Genomic DNA, 10,756 nt, shown 5'->3' with positions numbered 1-10,756 from the left:
TATATATGGAACTATCTGTGTTAGCCGCCTTTGTATTTTTAGATATAATACCAATAGGTACTATGTATTGGGAAACAATTCAACAGTTATGAATAAAAAAGTCCTATGTACTCTGTATGTTGGAGGAAATAAGCATAAGAGCAAATAAAGCCTTGACCACAGGGTGTAAGTCACTATTTTGAATCAGTAGTATGACTTCTTAAGAAGTAATTTAAAAATTATCATTGTATGATCAAAAAGAAATATTATAATATCTAACTTTCTCCATTATATAAATATATTATTTTATCCAAGGGGTTGCAAACACAAATGTTCACATGTCTTGTTAAGTATTGCACCTTTGTCCTGTCTTTATGTTGTCTGTAATGTCACTGCACTAACGGGTGACCGGTAAACGAGCTTCGCTCTTACGGTTATCCATCCATATAAGTTGTTCATCTCTTATGTTCAGAAATTGAAATGGTAAATAAACTGAAACTGAAACTGTGCTTATGTGGTACAAGTTGACGAGCCAGGAATGATGGTAGTGCCAGTATACCGTGTAGTTTAGCCTCAAGGCAATACCATGTAGCTGGAGTAGCTTGGACAAATACAGTAGAGATTTATGAGACTTGGTGTGTGATGATTCAGTATGATAAATTTGTGCTGTGAAAGACAAAATTGTAGAATTAGGAAGAAAATATTGTAAAATATAACAAGGAAATTATACTATAGTATAGTTAAGGGGTAACCGTATAATACATAATTAATAGTAATAAAGGCAATGGCAATTACTTATATTATGTATACATTACAATATTACAAATAAATTCATATATTATTTTATTATAAGGAAATCTGTTTTAGAATGAGAAAAAGCCGTCCCAACCCAGATTTGAACCCAGCTATCAATAAAGCTATAAAACAAAATAGACCATATTGTAGCCGGACTGGGTAGCGTAGACTTACTTGAGGCCTAGGCATAGTACGATTAGCTAGAAGGATACAGGTCAACCTGTACACATGCCATGCCAACACGCTCGTACCCAAATTTTGGTTTACATATATCCAAAATTTTGGCTTACTCGTACCCATCATGGGCTGCCTAGTAGTAGTAGTAGTAGCCTAGCCTAAGGCAGCAGGCCCGGCCCTAGCCTACTACAACTTAAGTCTAGGCCTAGCCTAGTACTAGTAGGCCTCTAGGCCTAGCTAGGCCCTACCTAGTAGTTAACATCATACATACGCCCAGAGCCTAGTAGTAGCTACCTACTACTCACTAGCTAGGCCTAGGTAGAAGCAGTAGTAGTTATTGTAGTAGTATTATTGTACTGTATTGTAGTATTAGTTGTAGCTGTCCGGTGATCCTTGGTCACTTGTCTAGATCCCCTAGTAGGCCTAGGCTAGGCCTAGTACGTAGTTATTCTTCAACAGTCACACAATTCCGATTCTGCCGGCCGCTGATTGCTAGTGAACAGGGGGAGGGAGAGAAAGAGTTAGAAGAACTGAAATAAGCCGTGACGTATAATAAACATCATACAAAATAATAATATAACTAACGAATCCGTATAATATAATAATGTTGTATGTTATAAAGTAAAGTAAATGCGTTTAATATAATACAATTATATTATAATATAATGTATTTTATTAATAATATAATATTAAATGTTCATAATATAATATTAAATGTTCATAATATAATGCTAAAACCAAATAATATAATACAAAAAGTAAATAATTTGTTACATTTTTCACATAATATATTAGAAATAGATATAATATAATGCTAAAACCAAGTAATATAATGCAAATCGTATAATTCATTACAATACAATATATAATATAATAAAAAAATGATATAATAATATAATATTTTGAATACTTCAGACAGCTGAGGCTTGCCATAATTCATGGTATCTCATTTACATATTTTCTTCCTTAATCTGGTTGAGCATATACAGTATACCTGCAGATTTACATATTTCTTATCTTTTTTTCAGATTTAAACATTTGCAGGAGATTGATTTTTTTTTCTTTTTCCAATAAACTTAATATCTTTACTTTATAAATACAAAATGCTCCTAAAGTGTATAATTTATTTACGTAATTATTGTCAGTTTCAAATAAAAGTCTTTTGAAAGAAAAAACAGGAATATGTATGCTTACTTATGGCAAGCCTCAGCTGTCTGAAGTATTCAAAATATTATATTATTATATCATTTTTTTTATTATATTATATATTGTATTGTAATGAATTATACGTTTTGCATTATATTACTTGGTTTTAGCATTATATTATATCTATTTCTAATATATTATGTGAAAAATGTAACAAATTATTGACTTTTTGTATTATATTATTTGGTTTTAGCATTATATTATGAACATTTAATATTATATTATTAATAAAATACATTATATTATAATATAATTGTATTATATTAAACGCATTTACTTTACTTTATAACATACAACATTATTATATTATACGGATTCGTTAGTTATATTATTATTTTGTATGATGTTTATTATACGTCACGGTTTATTTCAGTTCTTCTAACTCTTTCTCTCCCTCCCCCTGTTCACTAGCGATCAGCGGCCGGCAGAATCTGAATTGTGACTGTTGAAGAATAACTACGTACTAGGCCTAGCCTAGGCCTACTAGGGGATCTAGACAAGTGACCAAGGATCACCGGACAGCTACAACTAATACTACAATACAATAATACTACTACAATAACTACTACTGCTACTACCTAGGCTTAGCTAGTGAGTAGTAGGTAGCTACTACTAGGCTCTAGGGCGTATGTATGATGTTAACTACTAGGGCCTAGGCCTAGGCTAGGCCTAGAGGCCTACTAGTACTAGGCTAGGCCTAGACTTAAGTTTTAGTAGGCTAGGGCCGGGCCTGCTGCCTTAGGCTAGGCTACTACTACTACTACTAGGCAGCCCATGATGGGTACGAGTAAGCCAAAATTTTGGATATATGTAAACCAAAATTTGGGTACGAGCGTGTTGGCATGGCATGGGTACGGGTTGACCTGTATCCTTCTAGCTAATCGTACTATGCCTAGGCCTCAAGTAAGTCTAGGCTACCCAGTCCGGCTACAATATGGTCTATTTTGTTTTATAGCTTTATTGATAGCTGGGTTCAAATCTGGGTTGGGACGGCTTTTTCTCATTCTAAAACAGATTTCCTTATCATAATAAAATAATATATGAATTTATTTGTAATATTATTGTAATGTATACATAATATAAGTAATTGCCATTGCCTTTATTACTATTAATTATGTATTATACGGTTACCCCATAATTATACTATAGTATAATTTCCTTGTTATATTTTACAATATTTTCTTCCTAATTCTACAATTTTGTCTTTCACAGCACAAATTTATCATACTGAATCATCACACACCAAGTCTCATAAATCTCTACTGTATTTGTCCAAGCTACTCCAGCTACATGGTATTGCCTTGAGGCTAAACTACACGGTATAATGGCACTACCATCATTCCTGGCTCGTCAACCTGTACCACATAAGCACAGTTTCAGTTTATTTACCATTTCAATTTCTGAACATAAGAGATGAACAACTTATATGGATGGATAACCGTAAGAGCGAAGCTCGTTTACCGGTCACCCGTTAGTGCAGTGACATTACAGAAAACATAAAGACAGGACAAAGGTGCAATACTTAACAAGACATGTGAACACTTGTGTTTGCAACCCCTTGGATAAAATAATATATTTATATAAAGGAGAAAGTTAGATATTATAATATTTCTTTTTGATCATACAATGATAATTTTTAAATTACTTCTTAAGAAGTCATACTACTGATTCAAAATAGTGACTTACACCCTGTGGTCAAGGCTTTCTTTGCTCTTATGCTTATTTCCTCCAACATACAGAGTACATAGGACTTTTTTTATTCATAACTGTTGAATTGTTTCCCAATACATAGTACCTATTGGTATTATATCTAAAAATACAAAGGCGGCTAACACAGATAGTTCCATATATACAGTACTCTTTTATAGATAGATGTATCTCACCAAACTACTCCCAACTACCTAATGTAATAATAGTACTATTAGCATACTACTATACACTTTGTAGACAAGAAATAAGTTGTATACACCTACAGGACTTATGGTAGTACAGTCGAACGCCCTCTCACTGGCCCGGTAAACATAATCTATACCTAGATTATTACAGTAATTAAAGTACATTATTACAGAGTTTTTTTTTTTTGCAGAAATCAAAGTTATGTGTATAGAAAGCAGTACTCGTATTAAAAACTAAGCAGGTTGCAGGTCTTGAATGCAAACTGGCAGGATATTTTGAATATTTTTTGTTGTTGAAATGATAGAATCCTAACTTCAATTTCCACGAACTGGAGACGAAGACATATTATGACCCTAAATTTATTTGAATAGACGTCCATGTAAAGTCATTAAAGGCTACATGATTGTTTTATATTTTAATATGTGATAGTAGGAAATCATTGTGTATAATGAGGACTATGAATCTGATATTTACTTGCATTCTTATCTTTTTAAAATATTATTTATAATGCCGGTAATGAGTTTAAAATTTAATTATATTGACTATTTTTGATAATCATCATGTCCTTATAAATTCATTTATACTTTTTTTGTGTAATATAGTTCATATATTATGTATTAAATAAATTGGTAAGGCCCTATACTGTTATTATTTAAGGAAAGTTTATATACACTATTATTTTATGCCTACCAATATTAGTATTAATTGTTTATGTAAATATTTTTTCTAATTGCCTTGATTTTTGTATAGGCCAATGGCATCAATGTTTTTCTCAAAGCGAATTAGCCTAATAATGCCACATTTAGACACATGATTCATTGATTTCTGATATTCTGTACTTGTGTATGCATTACTAAAATAGTAGTTAATATATTTCATTTATAATGTATGTATAAACATATATTCATATTTTTTTTAACATTTTTAAATTTAAAAATTATTACAATACCTATCTACCTTTCTGATATTGTTACTATTATATAATATTTTTTGAGGCAGCAATAAAAAAAAATTAAAAAATTTATTTGACTTATACTGTACTATGTTAGTTCAGGAGATGAAGTGTGTGTGGGCAGAAACTAGTGTGTTGGAGGTTGGTGGTGTGAGGTGTATAGTTGTCACTTTAAGACCTAAATTAGATGTTTTCTGAAGAAAAGAAGTAAGCGGATACGCTTTCAAACAACTCCAAGAAGATTCACACAAAAATAATTACTTTCCAATAAAATAGTATAACAGTGTATATTACAGTACATTGAATAAACTCGAGCGGAATAATAACACACATAAAAAAACATTCATTTTCTTGTCGAAAAGTGCCCTATCTAGTTTTCTATTAATTTATTAATAATTATTATCAATTAATGAGTAATATGAACATATTTTTAAAATGTAATGCTGGAAACTGTATCTACTCCTAACAAAGTTTCATATCTCCAAATTTCATCAACGTATTCAAAGCACTTAAATAAATTACATTTAACATTACAAATTCAGGTTTTGGATATAATTTTGCTTAAAAACATATACAAAAAACATCGATAAAAAATACTTTTCGTATTCAAAAACATTTGATACTTGGTATAAATGTTCAATATAGGTTGCTCCATCCATATTGCAAACAAAAAATAACTATCAAGCCATATCACTGATTTTTTAAATTTACGTTTTTACAAAATGTATACTTATGAAAGACCATACAATTCCAACTCATTTTTTTCAAGCTAATAACTATTTTGAAAAAACAACCAACAAAAAACGTTCATGAATGCAATTTTTTTCTGTGAATAGAGCAACCTATAGTGAACATTTATACCAAGTATCAAATGTTTTTGAATACGAAAAGTATTTTTTATCGATGTTTTTTGTATATGTTTTTAAGCAAAATTCTATCCAAAACCCGAATTTGTATGTTAAATGTGATATTTAATATTGAAGTGCTTTGAATACGTTGATGAAATTTGGAGATATGAAACTTTGTTAGGAGTAGAACCAGCTTCCAGCATTGAATGTTAAAAATATGTTCATATTACTCATTAATTAATAATAATTATTAATAAATTAATAGAAAACTAGAGAGGGCACTTTTCGAAAAGAAAATGAATGTTTTTTTATGTGCGTTATTATTCCGCTCGAGTTTATTCAATGTACTGTAATATACACTGTTATACTACTTTATTGGAAAGTAATTATTTTTGTGTGAATCTTCTTGGAGTTGTTTGAAAGCGTATGCGCTTACTTCTTTTCTTCAGAAAACATCTAATTTAGGTCTTAAAGTGACAACTATACACCTCACACCACCAACCTCCAACACACTAGTTTCTGCCCACACACACTTCATCTCCTGAACTAACATAGTACAGTATAAGTCAAATTAATTGTTCTAATTTTTTTTTATTGCTGCCTCAAAGAATATTATATAATAGTAACAATATCAGAAAGGTAGATAGGTATTGTAATAATTTTTAAATTTAAAAATGTTAAAAAAAATATGAATATATGTTTATACATACATTATAAATGAAATATATTAACTACTATTTTAGTAATGCATATACAAGTACAGAATATCAGAAATCAATGAATCATGTGTCTAAATGTGGCATTATTAGGCTAATTTGCTTTGAGAAAAACATTGATGCCATTGGCCTATACAAAAAATCAAGACAATTAGACAAAATATTTACATAAACAATTAATACTAATATTGGTAGGCATAAAATAATAGTGTATATAAACTTTCCTTAAATAGTAACAGTATAGGGCCTTACCAATTTACTTAATACATAATATATGAACTATATTACACAAAAGAAATATAAATGAATTTATAAGGACATGATGATTATCAAAAATAGTCAATATAATTAAATTTTAAACTCATTACCGGCATTATAAATAATAATTTAAAAAGATGAGAATGCAAGTAAATATCAGATTCATAGTCCTCATTATACACAATGATTTTCTACTATCACATATTAAAATATAAAACAATCATGTAGCCTTTAATGAGTTTACATGGAGGTCTATTCAAATAAATTTAAATAAAAGGGTTCGTGGAAATTGAAGTTAGGATTCCATCATTTCAACAACAAAAAATATTCAAAATATCCTGCCAGTTTGCGTTCAAAAACCTGCTTAGTTTTTAATACGAGTACTGCTTTCTATACACATAACTTTGATTTCTGCAAAAAAAAAAACTCTGTAATAATGTACTTTAATTACTGTAATAATCTAGGTATAGATTATGTTGACCGGGCCAGTGAGAGGGCAATCGACTGTACTACCATAAGTCCTCTAGTGTATACAACTTATTTCTTGTCTACAAAGTGTATAGTAGTATGCTAATAGTACTATTATTAGATTAGGTAGTTGGGAGTAGTTTGGAGAGATACATTTATTTATAAAAGAGTACTGTATATATGGAACTATCTGTGTTGGCCGCCTTTGTATTTTTAGATATAATACCAATAGGTACTATGTATTGGGAAACAATTCAACAGTTATGAATAAAAAAAGTCCTATGTACTCTGTATGTTGGAGGAAATAAGCATAAGAGCAAAGAAAGCCTTGACCACAGGGTGTAAGTCACTATTTTGAATCAGTAGTATGACTTCTTAAGAAGTAATTTAAAAATTATCATTGTATGATCAAAAAGAAATATTATAATATCTAACTTTCTCCATTATATAAATATATTATTTTATCCAAGGGGTTGCAAACACAAGTGTTCACATGTCTTGTTAAGTATTGCACCTTTGTCCTGTCTTTATGTTGTCTGTAATGTCACTGCACTAACGGGTGACCGGTAAACGAGCTTCGCTCTTACGGTTATCCATCCATATAAGTTGTTCATCTCTTATGTTCAGAAATTGAAATGGTAAATAAACTGAAACTGAAACTGTGCTTATGTGGTACAGGTTGACGAGCCAGGAATGATGGTAGTGCCAGTATACCGTGTAATTTAGCCTCAAGGCAATGCCATGTAGCTGGAGTAGCTTGGACAAATACAGTAGAGATTTATGAGACTTGGTGTGTGATGATTCAGTATGATAAATTTGTGCTGTGAAAGACAAAATTGTAGAATTAGGAAGAAAATATTGTAAAATATAACAAGGAAATTATACTATAGTATAATTAAGGGGTAACCGTATAATACATAATTAATAGTAATAAAGGCAATGGCAATTACTTATATTATGTATACATTACAATAATATTACAAATAAATTCATATATTATTTTATTATAAGGAAATCTGTTTTAGAATGAGAAAAAGCCAGATTTGAACCCAGCTATTATCAATAAAGCTATAAAACAAAATAGACCATATTGTAGCCGGACTGGGTAGCGTAGACTTACTTGAGGCCTAGGCATAGTACGATTAGCTAGAAGGATACAGGTTAACCCGTACCCATGCCATGCCAATTACACGCTCGTACCCTAATTTTGGTTTACATGTATCCAAAATTTTGGCTTACTCGTACCCATCATGGGCTGCCTAGTAGTAGTAGTAGCCTAGCCTAAGGCAGCAGGCCCGGCCCTAGCCTACTACAACTTAAGTCTAGGCCTAGCCTAGTACTAGTAGGCCTCTAGGCCTAGCCTAAGCCCTACCTAGTAGTTAACATCATTCATACATACGCCCTAGAGCCGGGTGTGTCGAAAGCGAAGACCTCGAAAGCGAAGATCGAAGACCGAAGACCTCGAAAGGGAAGACCCTACGAAATGGTAGTGTGCACAAAATCCGACCAAAATCATACAAAATCGTGATAACACCTTGAATTTACAGATCCTGAAAAAATATTTCATTTTTAATCGTTATATTTAAAAAAATCATGACTTTATCTATGAACAAGCTCACGTGTTTTCGCCAATGGAGTTAATATGTGATATAGTTTTACAAACAAACACATCGCGCTATTTGCAAGGCGACGGATGCACAAGAAGGACCTCGCACATGAAATGTCACTTGTTCCGATAACAATTTAAAATCATAGCCAATTGTTTATAAGTATAGAAATAAACTACAGTAAGTAAATTGTAAGAAGTAAAGGATGGCGGAAGGCCCGGTATTTAGGTTTATTTTAGAGCCTATAGGCATCATAGATTTTACACTTGCTTTTAAATGTTAGGTACAGAGATCTTTTTTGCATTTAAATATGTTGCTATGTGTTTTTTATCTATAATATTTGCCTATTGTTTATTATCTAAATGTATGAATAAATACAATAAGATATTCATTTTCCTGTATTGTATTTAAACTTTTACATTTTCCCATTGTAACTATTGCTATTTTACTTAATCGCCAGTTTCAAAATGTTTTCTAATGTATTCATAATAGACAAAAAATAGGGCCTATATCAGTATCAGAATATTTAGTGTGGTTGGAGAAGCGACAGATGATGTAAAGAAAAATGTAAATTTTTTTTTGGTTAATGAAATATTTATTTTCCTTTTAAGGAAAATAAATATTTCATTAACCAACGTATGAACCACTAAACCAAAAAAATTCTGCCGCAACGTATCGTTGGCGCGCGCAACAGAAAATCTATCCATCTATCTTCTATCTATTTTGCATCCCCTCTTACGATCGAGAATCATGATGAACGTAATAAAGCAGAAATATTGTTGAACACACCGGTTTCCACTTGTGATGACACGCAACGTTATTTTCTTACGGCGCACTTTGCGTCGATCTGAAAACCAATTACAGCTCTTAAAATATTTCCCGGGCCAATGACAGTTCGTCCCAATAGCTTACCGTGAACAGAACTTTATTTTATATCTTTGTATTGTCAAAGTAAAAAATAATACTGTATTCAAATTATGATTTGACAAAAGGCTAATACTGTAGAACGAACGATAGACATCACACTCTGAAAATTTTTCTTGATTGTTAACCCGTTATAATAGTATAATTCTGTTAGATTTGTTTGTATTAGTGTCAATTCTATATTTAAATGGTCAACAACCGGTAACCTGTTTCTTAATTAAAATTTTATGTTTTGTTTTGTTGTTTGTTTTGTCATGGCAGGGATGCAAACATTTAGAAGCGGGACGTCGACAATCTGTTGAAAATCGGGAGACTGTTGAATAGTCGTCTCAACCACAAGCCTGTGAGATAGAAGGTTGGGGGTTAGAGTGGTTAAGCCCGATAAACATTCACCATCACTTAATAAAGATTTATAGAGAGTATCTCTTTTTGTATTCACCACGGGCAATGCTTGAAAACAAAAGTCAGTTTTTTATTTGATGATGAGGAAAATTGTGGTTGGGGGGACTGGAACTTCATTAAACTAATCTTTTGACAGTGTCGGTAAACGTAATACCGATATGAATAAACACCCGTTTTAATATTGAAAAAAAATTAAACGTGAACACACTATCGTCACTAATCACATTGCAACCGTAACAAAATCGGCAACTTGTAATTTTGGAGGGAATATTTTTTATTTCAATCTTTGTTTTGAATGGCTTTTGTCTTTGTGAACGTTGACATAATGGCATAATTATTCGGAATTATGGAAGCCGTGAAACAGATGATATGTCGCAGGAAACGACCGATTTATAACCAAAATTTGCAGAACGCTGATGCCTATATCGTTCGTTCTTTTTACTTCTTGTCAAATCATAATTTGAATATATTCTGACAAATTTGGCCCGGGAAATATTTTAAGAGCTGGAATTAGTTTCCAGATCGACT

The sequence above is a fragment of the Antedon mediterranea genome, chromosome 1 (genome assembly GCF_964355755.1).
Source record: "Antedon mediterranea chromosome 1, ecAntMedi1.1, whole genome shotgun sequence".
NCBI classification, from domain to species: Eukaryota; Metazoa; Echinodermata; class Crinoidea; order Comatulida; family Antedonidae; genus Antedon; species Antedon mediterranea.
Note: the sequence above shows the minus strand (reverse complement) of the source record.